This window comes from Pleurodeles waltl, chromosome 4_1 (genome assembly GCF_031143425.1).
Source record: "Pleurodeles waltl isolate 20211129_DDA chromosome 4_1, aPleWal1.hap1.20221129, whole genome shotgun sequence".
Taxonomy (NCBI): Eukaryota; Metazoa; Chordata; class Amphibia; order Caudata; family Salamandridae; genus Pleurodeles; species Pleurodeles waltl.
The window spans coordinates 810,189,035-810,203,062 of record NC_090442.1 but is presented as its reverse complement, the minus strand read 5'-3'; the positions used below and the strand labels follow the sequence as shown (position 1 = coordinate 810,203,062).

The 14,028-nt window shown below is 40.3% G+C and overlaps 1 protein-coding gene across 5 annotated transcripts in view; it reads right to left on the bottom strand.

Annotated features, from left to right (window-relative positions):
• CDK17 (cyclin dependent kinase 17) overlaps positions 1-14,028 on the bottom strand; it is a 410,092-nt gene that overhangs the window by 351,715 nt on the left and 44,349 nt on the right. Inside the window, exon 2 of one of the 5 annotated variants that reach the window (XM_069229532.1) lies at positions 6,872-7,031. The exons of the other annotated variants lie outside the window; for them this stretch is intronic. The gene's annotated coding sequence lies outside the window, so the exon portion shown is untranslated. The remainder of the gene's footprint in view (positions 1-6,871; positions 7,032-14,028) is intronic. 5 annotated transcript variants of the gene reach the window in all.

Here is a 14,028-nt window from a genome sequence, read left to right as displayed (position 1 = left end):
ACACACTCATTCATACACTAACACACCCAGAAACACACGTATGCATAGAATAGCACACAGAGGAACACACTCACACATACACACATAGGCACACACTGATACATACATTGACACACCCAGGCACACACTTATGCATACACTGACACACCCAGGTACACACTGATACATACAGTGACGCACCCTGGCACACACTGTTGCATACACTAACACACAATGGCACACCCTAATGAATACACTAACCCATCCAGGCACACACTCATGCATATACTAACACACCCAGGTACACACTCTTGCATACACTAACACACCCAGCACACATTAATTCATACACTATCACACCCAAACACTGAAACACACATTAATGGATACACTGACACACCCATGCACATGCTGATGCATACACTAACTCACCCAAGTACACATTGCTACATACACTGACACACCGAGGCACCCACTGATGTATACACTGACACACCTAGACACACACTCATGCATGCAGTAACACACCCAGGCACAGACTGTTATGTACGCTGTCACACCCAGGCACACACTGAGGAATACGCTAACACACCCAGTCGCACACTCATACATATACCAACACACCCAGGAACACACTGATAAAAAAAACGGACACACCCAAGCACACTGATGCATGCATCAGCACACCTGGGCACACCCTGATACACCCAGGAACACACTAATGTATTCGTTGACACACCCAGACATACACTGATACATACCCTAACACACCCAGGGACACACTCATGCACACACTCACACACTGAGGCACACACTGATGCATAAAATGAAATACCCAGGCACACAATAATGCACAGATTAACAAACTTGAGGCATGCACTCATGCATTCAATGAAATACTAAAGTATACACACATGTAGATAGACACACCATAGTACATCACATATCCGGAAAAAAAAAAAAACACAGACACAGCTCTTTTTAGAGTGAATGAAATGGTTCTATCAAGAACCTTTTTTTCTTGAAGGGTTTTTTTGAAGATTTTTTTATTTTTTGGGGTGATTTTTATTTAGGTAGGGCACCACAAGAACCAAGAAGCAACCTGCTTCGCTGTTTAAAAATGGTAAACATGCTTTGAAAATTATAATTAAAAAAAAAAAAAGCAATGGTGAGGACAGCAGCAAAACAATCTGTGATAGAGGACACCTTTACACAGATGAGAATAAGACAAGTAGCACAGTAAGTTACTGTTGCTCCCCATTCTCGGCTGACAGCTGGCATTCTAATTGTAGATAATGGTGATTGTCCTTCAGAAGCAGAGGATTTTGAAAGACCTTCTCCAGCTGCCCTCTCTCGCATTATTCTGGTGTACACCCTCTCATGTATAATCTTTATGTGTTTCCACATGGAGCTCGTTCCATGTTGAATTTTTTGATGTTCCACAAAATAGCTTTTTGCCACAGATGACAAACTTAGCGCTCACCTTCTTTTCCCCTGTAGCTATAGTAAAGTGTTTCCTCACTTCACTCGCCTTCTTTTGAGGGGATGTTTCCTGCTCTTTACGTGGTGGGTTCTTCCTGATGATCCTCCACTGATGAAGCTCTGTCCATTTTTCAAAATAAACTGCCCGCAAACAGACAATATTAGAGGTGCACTGGATCTCACTTCTGCTTCCAGAGAGTTCAAACCAGAAATGACTACCATAGGGTGTGGCTAAAACTATAATAGGGTGGGTTCCAAATGCAGCCAATGAAATAGGAAAGTTTGGTTGTGAGATCGGGCGGATCTGCAGATCCCAGTAACTCATAAATTCACATATTTAAAAGTAAAACATCTTTAGGGTAACATACACGCGTACATATAGGTGCACCCTCATACCAATATTAAAAAACAGAGGCCCGTATACACTGAAAATAACTTTATACAAAAATTAAAAATTGAAAAAATTGCAGGATCCATGGAGCCGGAACCACAGAACCATTTTGATCAAGTGATCGGAACAAAAACCATAGAGTACGGCCCATGCTCATTCTATGGCACCACGGAGGATCACTGAATCCTGAAAAATTAAATAATAATAATAATAATAGAGTAAATATACTTACATTTCAAATATCAATGCTTTCATATTGTTTTATCCAACTTAATTTCTTGTCCTTTTTCAAACTTTTCCCTCATTATGATTGCTTTCCTGTTAGTTTTTCTCCCCTACTTACTGTATCATCTCTTTGGGTTTCCTTCATTTTTACTACTTTCTGCTTCCTTTTTCCATAGAGTTAGTGCCCTAGAAAGCTAAAATCAGGATCACTTTTTAGATGTCAATTCTCCTCATCCAGGTCACTAATTTATTAGCAAATTAACGCATTTGGACACATTGTTCAATGTGTGCATTCACTTGAACGATCTTCATGGATTTATAAAGGAAAATAGTATGCTAAACATTCTACGTCTGTGCCAAATTTCATTGAGATCCAGAAAAAGTCTCCAAAGTTATCAAGTAAAATCTGTTATGACTACCAATTTCAGGTATGCACCCAACACCTAATGAACCTGTACAAAACCTGAATAATCTGTATTCAAGGATAAATCGCTAATTCACTAATTCATGCAGATTCCTGAAATGGTGTAAAATTGTTAGTACATGAAAAATGCATTGCCCCCTCCTTTTAAGTATACTGACACCTCTTAACGGATTGGAACAAAACTTGACATACCAGTAGGAATATAATCCTAAAGTTCTACCATGTCACACGGTGACAGCATTATTAGCAAATGGGCACTCTTTAGTCTTTCCCACTTAGCTGTCCTCCCCAGCCTCAATGGATCTGCATGAATTTGAAAATACCAAGAGTAGGCTAGAAATCTAGGAGTCTGCCAAATTGCATTCATGTTTATTAAATCATACTAAATGTATAAGCAAATCACGAAATGTGTTTTGAACTGTCAAGAAACATACAGGCCACCACATACCATTTCAAAAGCTAATATATCAAAAACTGTTCAACAGTTTAACTTCAAACCCAAAAAGCATACTTTCTGAGTTAAGTTCTACATTCAAGCCCAGTCTGATGCAAATATGCTGAATATTCCTGTGACCGTGAGCAAAGTTTCATATGTAAGGTCAAATGGGAAAACACATCTTTTTTCCCCCAGCCTGCCCCAAAAGATGTTTCCACCTGTACATAACCGCATGAAAATTGTCATGTTGCACCTTGGCTGCATATGCTGAGATTTTGTAAAGATCCACAAAAGGAGAGAGAAAAATCCCTTCTAAACAGAATGTTTGGCTGAACCATAACAGCAGTGACGATTGCCACTGTGCAACGCACAGAGGCAAGACAGTGAGAGTGAGTGTAAGGGCAAGGCACGAAAAAATACGATTTTAATGAAGGATTCACGTAGTGAATTATAATTGGAAACAGCAGGCGCCTAATTAACTCCTGCATACACTTGAAGGAAGGGTCTGAAAGAAGAGTTCTGGCAGATGTATACCACGTCACTCACGGGAACTATTCCTGCATCAGAAGGGGCAGCACCCTGGTCTCACACGACCTGAGGGAGGACATCAGTGTATCCAGGCCAACATCCCTTTAGACGCAAATGAGCGTAAAGTGATAAATCACCAGGAAAGATTTGGAGGAGGCACAAAAGGAAGATTGGACAAAGGCTGGTCACTGTCTACCCCTGTATAATCATGCGTTCCTTCCTTTACCTCCCCATGACTGACTGTCGGATCAGCAACCTGCTTTTCTTATTTGTACTTAACAGTCAGGCAGCCAGGCATTTCCTCCTCTTCAGAGAGCTGTGACAGACATGACTGTCTCTGGGAGCACTTTATCGTTGGTTACGTGGTGGTTTCCCATCATCAGTCTCATTCGAACTACTGCTTTATTTACTCCAGTTTTACTCGTCTTACTACCTCCTGCCTAAGTGCTCCAAGAATACCCGCGGACATATGCAGGGCTTTACAAAACATATAAAACAAAGAAATATTAGAAGACCTTCAGTTACCACACACAGATGTGCTGATGGTAGAAGCTTACTATCTGGTCATTATGCAGAGACAATTAGTCAGACAATTCCAGCATTTGGGAAAAAAGCGTTTTAAAAAGAACTGTAGTAAATTTTTCCAATGTTAGGGAAAGAACGGCAGCCTGGTGGTCTTGTATTCCTAAGAAAGACAGTGCACAGACGTACTGAAGACTGAGCACCATTTTCTGCCCACTTGGTTTTTCACAGCGAATAACCAAAGAAACCAACAAAACCCACTTCCCTTTATTCACTAGAAAAAAACTTACAAATTCAAACTCCAACAAAATCGCACAGCATTGTATCTGCTAACTATTTAAATCTACTTTCTTAAAGGGTCATCAAAGGCGATAGTAAGATTCAACATGTAAACGTTTGATAATCGTTGCAAGTATTATTTGTTCTGAGTAAGGCAAAGGGCTCCTCGGGTACAGATCATATGTATGACACAAATAACTATTTTTGTATTTCATTTGTTGCCAATCAGAAGAGAGGAACATCAGTATTGTTTCTGATCACCACAGAAAGGAGGGTTTAGGGAATGAACCTCCATGTTCCAAAGACTGTTCTTCCTTTAAAGGCTTTGTTTGCTTGCTGGGATTTCATATGGCGCTATCATGTCTCTTTATGACTGCTTCAGAGACAGTGCAAGCATCATGAGATACCCAAAGTGGCAACCATACAGTCAATGGGCATCGTGCAGGATGGAATATTCACTCGGAGTTGATGTGCTTATTTATACTGATGGCTGCTGGAACATCGTAGGTGACATCTAAAAGGCATTGATAGCCAGGTCCGATATGCCAGGAAATTACAAGGGACTAGGGACACTATGAGGGTGAGCTTCAGTCTGACCCGTGGACTGGTAAGTTCACAAACGCTGCAAAGAGGCTTTGTGGGGGGGTCAACTGAGGGCTCTTATGAAGTACACATGCTTAAGCCAGTCTCTCTCCCCTCCCCCCAACACACAAACACACACAGACACACTCTCTCTCTGTGCTACAGCACCCAACTTCACTTTCAAGAGAGATTCCTTTGAGCATAAATACATCCTTTTTCTGTATTTATAGCGTTCTAAGGGCACATGGCAAGCTAAGTTACATTATGTTCTTTTCATGCAGTGCCTAGTTGTCCCCTAGAGCTTCTGTGAGCGCTGTGCACTATGGCTGGTGCTTCACTGGAGAAGTTTTACTGCGTAAAACACATAGCTACCCTTTTAAACGCAACGGCATGGGCGAATCAATGCTTCTAATATTAAGGTGAAGCTTGTAGCACACAAAAAAAACAAAAGAAAAAGATTGCTCTCTGTAGAAAATGCATCAGTGAGCTAAAGAAGTTAATGTATGATGATTCAGTATGTTCTTTTGAGATGTGAATTAGTCCCCTCATACACTACAATGTACGCTTTCTTTAGGAGATGGACTGGTATACACAACAGCTAGAACCATCAAGTGAGAGAGTAGCGCACCTCTGGGTGGAACTAAAGGTCCATGTTAATTTTAAATAATTCATAATAGACCACGCAGAGGAACGAGTTGTCAACTCTGCCCTAAAATGCAGAAGCTTATTCTTTCTTTTTTAAACTTTATTTATCAGTTTTAAGAATACAGCAAAAACAAACAAAAAAACAAACAGTCTCGGAAAGTAGGTCCATAGAAGGAGGACAAATTTGAAAAGCAATATAACAGCACACAAGATCGTAGACAGGTTGTACAGGAGTAAAAGAAAATAATAAGTAGATATATCAAGTAATAATGGGTAAATACATAAAGCAAGGAGAGGTTCCAGCGGTTGCAGACAATGTGGATAGCACATGCAGGGAGAGGGAAGGAAAAGAGTCAAGATAGAGGAAGGGATGCAATCAGTCTGAATCGGGGTGTTCTTGCAGCCGAATGTAATCTCCGAGTGGTTGCCAAATAAATGTCTTTCAGTCTTAATGTAGGGGGTTTGAGCACAGCATCAATTTCCCTAGTGGTGTCTCAGTGCTTCATGCTCTATAACCAGTTGGCAGTAAAGGGGTGACGGCAACTGCCTCAGTGTATGACAATCTCCTGGTGTGCTAGCAGCAAAGCTATGGCTGTGAATCTACGGACTCCGGGTGGTACAGTCTCAACATGCCCCAGCAAGGCAGGGGGCGGATCTGGCCCAAAAACTATTTCAATCATTAGGAAAAGCTGTGCAAAAATGTAGTTCCAATAACCACCCACGGAGGCACAGGACCATGTCAGGTGCGCAAAATCTGCATCTACTGAGTGCCACATCGGACAACTGGAGGATCTCGAAGGGTCCATCTTTGCTAGGGCGCTGGGTATAGTGTATGCCAAAACTTACTCTTAACAGGCTATCAGGGTTGGTGGGAGCTTGCTTCTCCGCTTCCATTTCAAAAGCAGACAAGCAGTATCATTTAAGCAGTTGTTACAGTTGAGGACACTGCATTCCCGCTGGAGATTTATCATTGCTAGAACATGAATGCAAAGTTCCAGCTGTTCCTTAGGATATTCTACCAGAATATAAATTATTGTCCTACAAATATACATCAGCCAAAATATTGGCTGTCCCAACATCATATAGGTAAGAATGAATAGGAGGGTTTAGTTTACTATTCTTAACTCCACTAATATGTATCTTCATGACATATACATCTTAAAGGGTGTTGAGACAGTAAACCTATATCTGTCTTTCGGGACATTGTGGTAGTCAATATTCTGGCTATAATACTTTTGTAGGATGATATTTTTATATAAGATATTCTACATATAGTCATTTCTTAAAGGCAAACTTAGTTAATAGTGGTCTCTTTAAAAACGGGAATGTGGTTCCATGGTGTAAATTAAAACAATGTGTGATACCCTTTGTCACTTACATGACCGGTGCAAATGAGCCAGGTCTCCTGGAGGATGATCAAAGAGCCCCACAATGAGCAGATGGTGTGACCACAGAGATTAGAAGGATCTATCAACACGAAGAAGTGCTTTTTTGCTCTTATTTAGGATCTGTATTCCGTACACTTCCATCTTGAGAGCCTAGAACAAGGAGATGCAACACTGAAATATCGCATATGGTTCCGTCTGCAGCAATACAACATACCACTTGATATTCTGAAATGAAAATTGGGTCTACCAGTTTGTTTAGGGTTAGTTAACTACAATGAATGACAAATGCAGAAGACAGATATTCGTGCTTTCTGGCCACAGCTTGAATTCAAGAAAATCCCGAATCCACTAACACATAAATATACCTCTATTTTTCAGCCAGTTTACACAAATTCAGCTCGAAAATGCAAAAGGGTGTAATCTATGGTTGATAATTGCACTTTTGTTACCAACTAGTTCAGTACGTGGACTCTGTTAATCCTAGACATAGGCGCTTGCAGTGATGTTCCTAGACCTTTGCATTCCTTTATCAAACATGTGTGGAATCTTTCAAGCACAGGTCTGACTTGGAGGCTGGGTATGGAACTGAAAGGGAAGACTGCAGATTACCTACATCCTTGTGCCATGATGTACCATCAGGAAACAAACAGCAGCTGTATGTGGTGATATGGTTCAACCGGTGCCAATCCCACACCGCGAAAAACAAGGTAAACACCAGAGAAAACTTTAATACATTATTCTAAAAAAATATATAAATAGGAATTACAAAACACAGAAGGGATTGGAAAGGATAAAAAGTAATTGAAAAAAGTATGGCAATTACATACAACTTAAAAAACAGTACTAAAAGAAGAGCAAGTGTCCATAGATTGCACTCTTTTTATACTACTGTCACAATCCCTAGGATCAAGCCTGACCTATAAAGAGGTACACCATCTTGGAGTAGGAACGCTGAGGAGCACTGCCCAAAACTTATAAAGTTTCTGCTACCTTAAAACGAGCCTACTGTCCCTTTCAGTCAAAACCAAAGCAGAACATGCATCCTGGCATATCTTGCCATCCACCATTATGTCAACCACCGACCTCTAGGAGGAGGGACCTAAATAAAAAACACAATGGCACACCCTGATGTTACTCATGACAGTATCTGCTCCACCATCAATCACTGCAGCACTCAAGACCCCCACACAGCATCACAATTATTTGTACAATGAGCACCTTTGAACCCAAATCCCCAAGATGAGTAAGCGGTAGACACAGACGTAACCTGGCATCACCAATTAGAGGGCTAGAAACTGCTCTTAATATGTTCAAATGAAAATCAGTACAAAGCTGGTTCTGAGCCTACATACCTTGTTGTTCAGCTGCCAAGCTTCCTCTCATGTGCAAACCTGCATATCCTCCCAATTTCCTATGAACAGCTCAACAAAATTTATGAATACAGTCAATGAACGGGGACATTTGTTGGTAATTTGAGAGAGTCCGTGGGGTTACCTTACAAGCATCGTTATCTTTCTCCTTTATCCCTAACTTGCGGATTCAGAATTCCAAACCAAAAAATAACTATAAACCTAGTGCAGATATGCCAGTCTCATACTACAACACTTCAAGGAAACATATTTCCAAGATCCTTCCGGCCAAACTAAATATTTTCTCAAGAGTTCAGTTTCCAACTTGAATAATTTTATAATTTTTTTATAAAGTGATCAATACTGTACTTCTGGTGTTTATGAGCACAGCAAATTACAGATGCTATCACACACTTTAATATTACTCAATTGACATATCTCGTCTGCTGGAATGCTGATTCAGACTTTCTTCTTGTGACCTGCTGATCACAGCAGATGTCAGATTCAAGGGTTTTAATTCACTGAGCCTTCTTCTTGATATGTTTGCTAAAATTTGATCTAGTGCTCAGGTGTTGAATAAAGTGTTGCCTGAACAAGGAAATGTCATGGTAAACAAGGCTCACCTGCATGTTACATGGCTGCTGTCAATGCATATTTTCAAATTTCAGATTCCATTTTACAGCATGCATAAAACGTATGCATAACACAGAAGTTCCGTAACATGCTCATAGCTAGTCATAAATGCAGGACATTTTTGTTCTCTTTCTGAACAATGATATCAAAATCGCCAACCAAATATGTTTTCCATCAGTATATCGTTTTTGTTCTTGCATATCTACAAAATATTTTGAATTTAAATAGGCTCCCTGTTCTGCTGCAGCATCACTCAGGGGTATGGGTATAAATCATTGTGCACCAGAGTTTGGGAGATCTAGGCCCTTGCAAGGTGTTATCCCAGGCTCCTCCTGCAGTGAAGACACAGGCAGTTCCTTTTCATTGTGTTGCTGAACTTGAGCACAGAGTGAAATGAAGATGAGGGAAGCGTAGGATTGCTTAAGCTTACATAGCATTGACACATATGGTTAGAAGGGTGTTAGTTCCAAGAGTGACCTACATGGGGATTTCTTTATTGCTGTGCGTGATTGACCATGATTGCTCTTATTGTATTGCTGCAATTTTGTAGCTGTGCCCAAGTGTGCCCTGGAGATAAGCGTGGTAAGAGATAGGTTCTAATGCAGAGGCGGCTCCTCCGCTAAGGCGGCGGAGCGTTGCCCCACTGTGCAAAGAAGGAAAAATAAAATGATAATAACACAATGCTATTATCTTTCTATTTTTCAGTCCGAGCCAGGTTAGGGTGGAACAGGACTGGGCTGAAGGAGGGCTGGAGAAGGAGTGGAGTGCACCATAAGCGCTCATGACGCTTTGACCGTCTGTCTTGGTCCGGCCAAAAAGACATGCACACTTAGCATTTCTCCACTGGGCTGTATTGCACAGCCGGATAGAGAGCATGCACAGGATCACACTACCTGTCTGAGTGCCAAAGCAGGCCGCTCAGACCAATCACAGTGCTGGTCTCATGCTGGTGACAGCAGTGTTGTGATTGGCTTAGGAAGTCTGGGTGCTTCTGTGCTGCCAGGAAGAGAAGAAGATGGAGGAGAATCAGTGACCATTCACAGTAAGCAAACTTTTACTTTATTTATTTTTAATAGAGCCCTCCCCCTACTCTACCACTACTTTTACTAAGCGGCTACCACTGTTCTAATGTGCTCGTTTCTTCCATCATGACTCAATAATAGATCCTGCTAACCTATGAGTACAATGTAAGTTCAACTCTGAGCTTCTGCTAGTTGCCCAGCAGGAAGTTCACATCCGATAGGCTTCACATACTTCTCCAGTGACATTCATCTTGTCTCTCCTTTTAGCTGAAAAGTAACTTGTTTCCTAGGATGACTATCAAAAACATTCACTTTTAGTCTAACGCATTACAATTGGAAGTTGCATTGGTCTAGCACTTCAATATAAGAAACCCATGCAATTCTGAAAGGTTAAGAGTTGTCTTCTCTCAGCCGGCAGCAAGAAGCTTACAGGATCTCTATGAAAATAAGAAGCCAATAATGATGAACTTACAATGATGGACCCTTTCTGATTACAAGCCCACTTAACATTGCTTTGAAAGTAATGAAAAAAAACAAAGATCACAAATTCCAAAGAATACCAAAATACTGAAAATGCTTAACACCTTTAACCCTAGATCCTAAAACTGACCTTAACTCATGTTCAATATAGTTAAAACTGTTTAAAATAGGTTCGCTTTTATTTATTATTGACATAAAAATTAGCCATTAAATAACTTCATTCATTTTTCTGTCACTTTGGGCTGCTTCACTTTGGTTTGACATTTTGATATTAACCACAAATTTAAAAACATAACCATTTTACAAAATGAAACGGAATTCAGTAACTGATAAGTGATTAAAACAATCCGGAAAAATAAAATACAGTATGGATTGTAGGTGCAAATTAGTTGTTTTGGAGCATGTGATTCTAAGAGAAATCCCCGACCATTTTGCTCAGGTTGCACTGCAACATGCCTGTCTGGCAGTGAAGTCAAGCAATTCTGCCTCAAAATAGTATGACAGAAAGTAAGCGCAATCTCACTAATAACAGAGTGGTCAATTGGTGCAATCCGAGTTTCTTAAAGTACACTCTAAGGATCTAAGCTGTGCTTCAAGCGCCAGTTTAGAAAAGAATATCCACTGGCTGGACGTCAGTGACGAGACCCCACCAGTAAATTTACTCAGGGGTGTTTTTAAGCCTAAAGGAAGGTTGTAATGATTCTAGTCGAGAATTTAATGCATTCACAGTTCATTAGATAGAACAGCCAGTTTCCACAATGTTTATTGTTTGAGTACCATGACAATTTCTTCACTGCACCAATCTCCACTAATGGAATAAATGCTGGTCGAGAGACAATAATTAAAAAATAGTAAGACCAAAACACACTTACTATACAATTCAGAAATTATGAGCGCATGCTATAACCTTACTTGTATACGCAACTTTAGCTACGTTTTCTATTCATAGACCTTTGCTGAGACACATGCTGTTCATCGTCTGACCGTTCACTTAGAGTAATCCTGCTAGCAGTTCCAAGAATAAAGCATTATCTCTTAAGGCTTCAAGGCACAACACCTCTGTACCTCGAACATACCTAAACAAGACAATTTTCATCTGATTCTATTTTGACAACTGAAGATTAGCTATAAATTGTTTTGCAGACTTCAGTCTCTGAAGTCACCAACTCCATCATAAAAAAGAGTTTTCCCTTAAAACTAAAATCAAACCAACTTTTTAATAACTTACTTTGAATGGAGTCAGAACTAGCACTTGAAAGCCGTTGACAGCATATCAGTAACTTTAGCACATATCTCTGAGTTCGCCATGCTCTGTGGGTATTTGGATTCATATTTTCGTATAATTTATATTGATCTTGTCCTTAAGAAACAGTTTTACCATTCTTGGGATCCTTCGTGACTTTTTATTCAAGAAACATCGAAATAAACTTATTGTGTTTTGTCAAGTATGTTGCATACTTTAAGTCTTTGCCTTTCAGTCTGCATTCCTTTGTCATGGTGTTGAAAGATCTTCACAAAGGCTCAAACTTGGAACCAATATTACAGTTCTAGAGAGCATGGATAATCTTGCACATCTTTTGACCCAAAAAGCGGTAAGGTTTTGAGGTTCATAACAAGTTTGCGCTTTCCCGTTCCAATGAAAGTGTTGTTTTCTGTCTGCTTCTGTTCGCCTCATGAAAAAAAAAAAAAAAAAATCATACCTTCGGTTCATGCAGAAATTGCCTGGCTGCCCTTACCAATCTGCCTGATAGTCTTGGTCTTTTAGGGTGTAAGCCAAAGTGGTGGACAAATGGTAATATGTGGTAATGATGAATCTAAAGTAGAGGTAAAAACTTAACGAAAATAAAAATATAACGTGATTGAAATTCTATTTGGAGTGGCAGGCTAGTGAAAATGCATATAGATTTCACAACATGGATCTTAAGAGGGATCAGCTATCCCTTAGCTCAGACTGATATTACAGTTTCTGATGACATTCGAACACTTCATGTGATGGTTCATAAGCAGACATATCCCTATACAACTATCTTACAAAACAGCCCTCTGATAACAATATTATATTAAGAGATTACATTGTCATAAAATGCCACCAACCAGGACTTCTCTCTCTCTTTTACTTTTTGCACTTACAGTAGAAACCCTCCCACACACGATTAGGGCTAGTCCCTTAACCTGAAGTATCAGTCACTGCATTTGGGGGTAATATAATGATAACTATAAAGGAGCGACAACAATATTTAAATGTAATGTTGTTTGAGTTGGAGGTTTAACAGGTGGCGGAAGGATTCTGTAATAATCTCACCAAGTCTGAGGGGACTGGTGCTAGAGGGTGGACCACAGCTGGTGAATCATTTTCAATCCAATATGCCTTTTAAATGAGCAACAAGTAGTATACAGTACCTAGGTATAAGGCTGACAATCTGTGCACCTGCGTGACTGAAAATGTTATGGCTCTCTTGCGAGCAGTCAAGGTGGGCATCATGTCATGGCAGATTCATACGCTCTCTTGGGCTGGGCCCAACTGCAGTGTTGAATATGATGATTGTGCCCAAAATTTTACATGTTTCAAACTCTCCCCTTAACTCTCTAGCATCACGATATCAGTCACCTCCAAGGTATCTGTAATAATTGTAGATCTGGGAAGAAGCCAACATTAAACTGGAACAACCTAAACATGAAGGATTGAAGTCTAGCACCTTCTATGTTACTACCAAGCCTGCCAGGTTCAGCATACAATTCAATGGTTACAGGGAGAATCAGACAGATCATGGTACTTCATTGATAAAAATCTAACCAGTCACCCACTAAGGGTCGGTCCTTGGGTACTGAAAGGTCAACGAGGCTGGAACCTACATCTCTTCGCAGTAATCAGACTCAATAAAGAAGCGCGAGTCCGCTTCACTCTTGGTGCATGTGTGACTTCTGATTCAAACCCCTAAATTCCACTGTTAGACACCAATGACTCCCCACCTGGGCTAAACAGAGGCGGCTGTCAATTGTGGAGTGACTGGATTGTGTTAGATTGTGAGACTTCTATCTTTACAAAAATAATAATTAAACCCTTTGAGGCAATCAAACTAGAGTATAGTATCCCCAAAACAAGAACTTTTCTGTTATTTGCTTTATACGCACTGTGCGCTACAGGCAAAGGTTAAGCGGGGAGATGTCTCCCTTCAAGTAATTTTTGCAATTGGTTGGTCACCTTGACTAAAAGCCTGGCTGCCAGCATATACTGGATCCTAAACTCACACCAGATGGTCATTATGTTCCTTACCAACTACAATAGAAAAATAGTTTTAAACCACTCCAGATTTTCGGTAGTGGGAGGAAATATTTCAGCAAGCTTACAGTTACCTAAAAGCACACTCAAGGGTAAGAGACAATACACAAATACCATATAGTTGGCACAACACGAGCTATGATACCTGCAATGGAACCTATACAATCAGATAAATGCTGGAGAAAGTGCTGAGGAACATGGACTATAAATTGCACACCCAATGGAGCTGTCTGATACTGGAAAAGGTCGGGGCGGAAGTCCTCAACAATAGCTCATAAATTATGTTAAATAGGTAGAAATATGTTCTGGAAAGATAATCCTGATAGGCCACACAAAACGTTTATCCACTTTACTCAGTGAGGAAAATGACAATCTCATGTTGT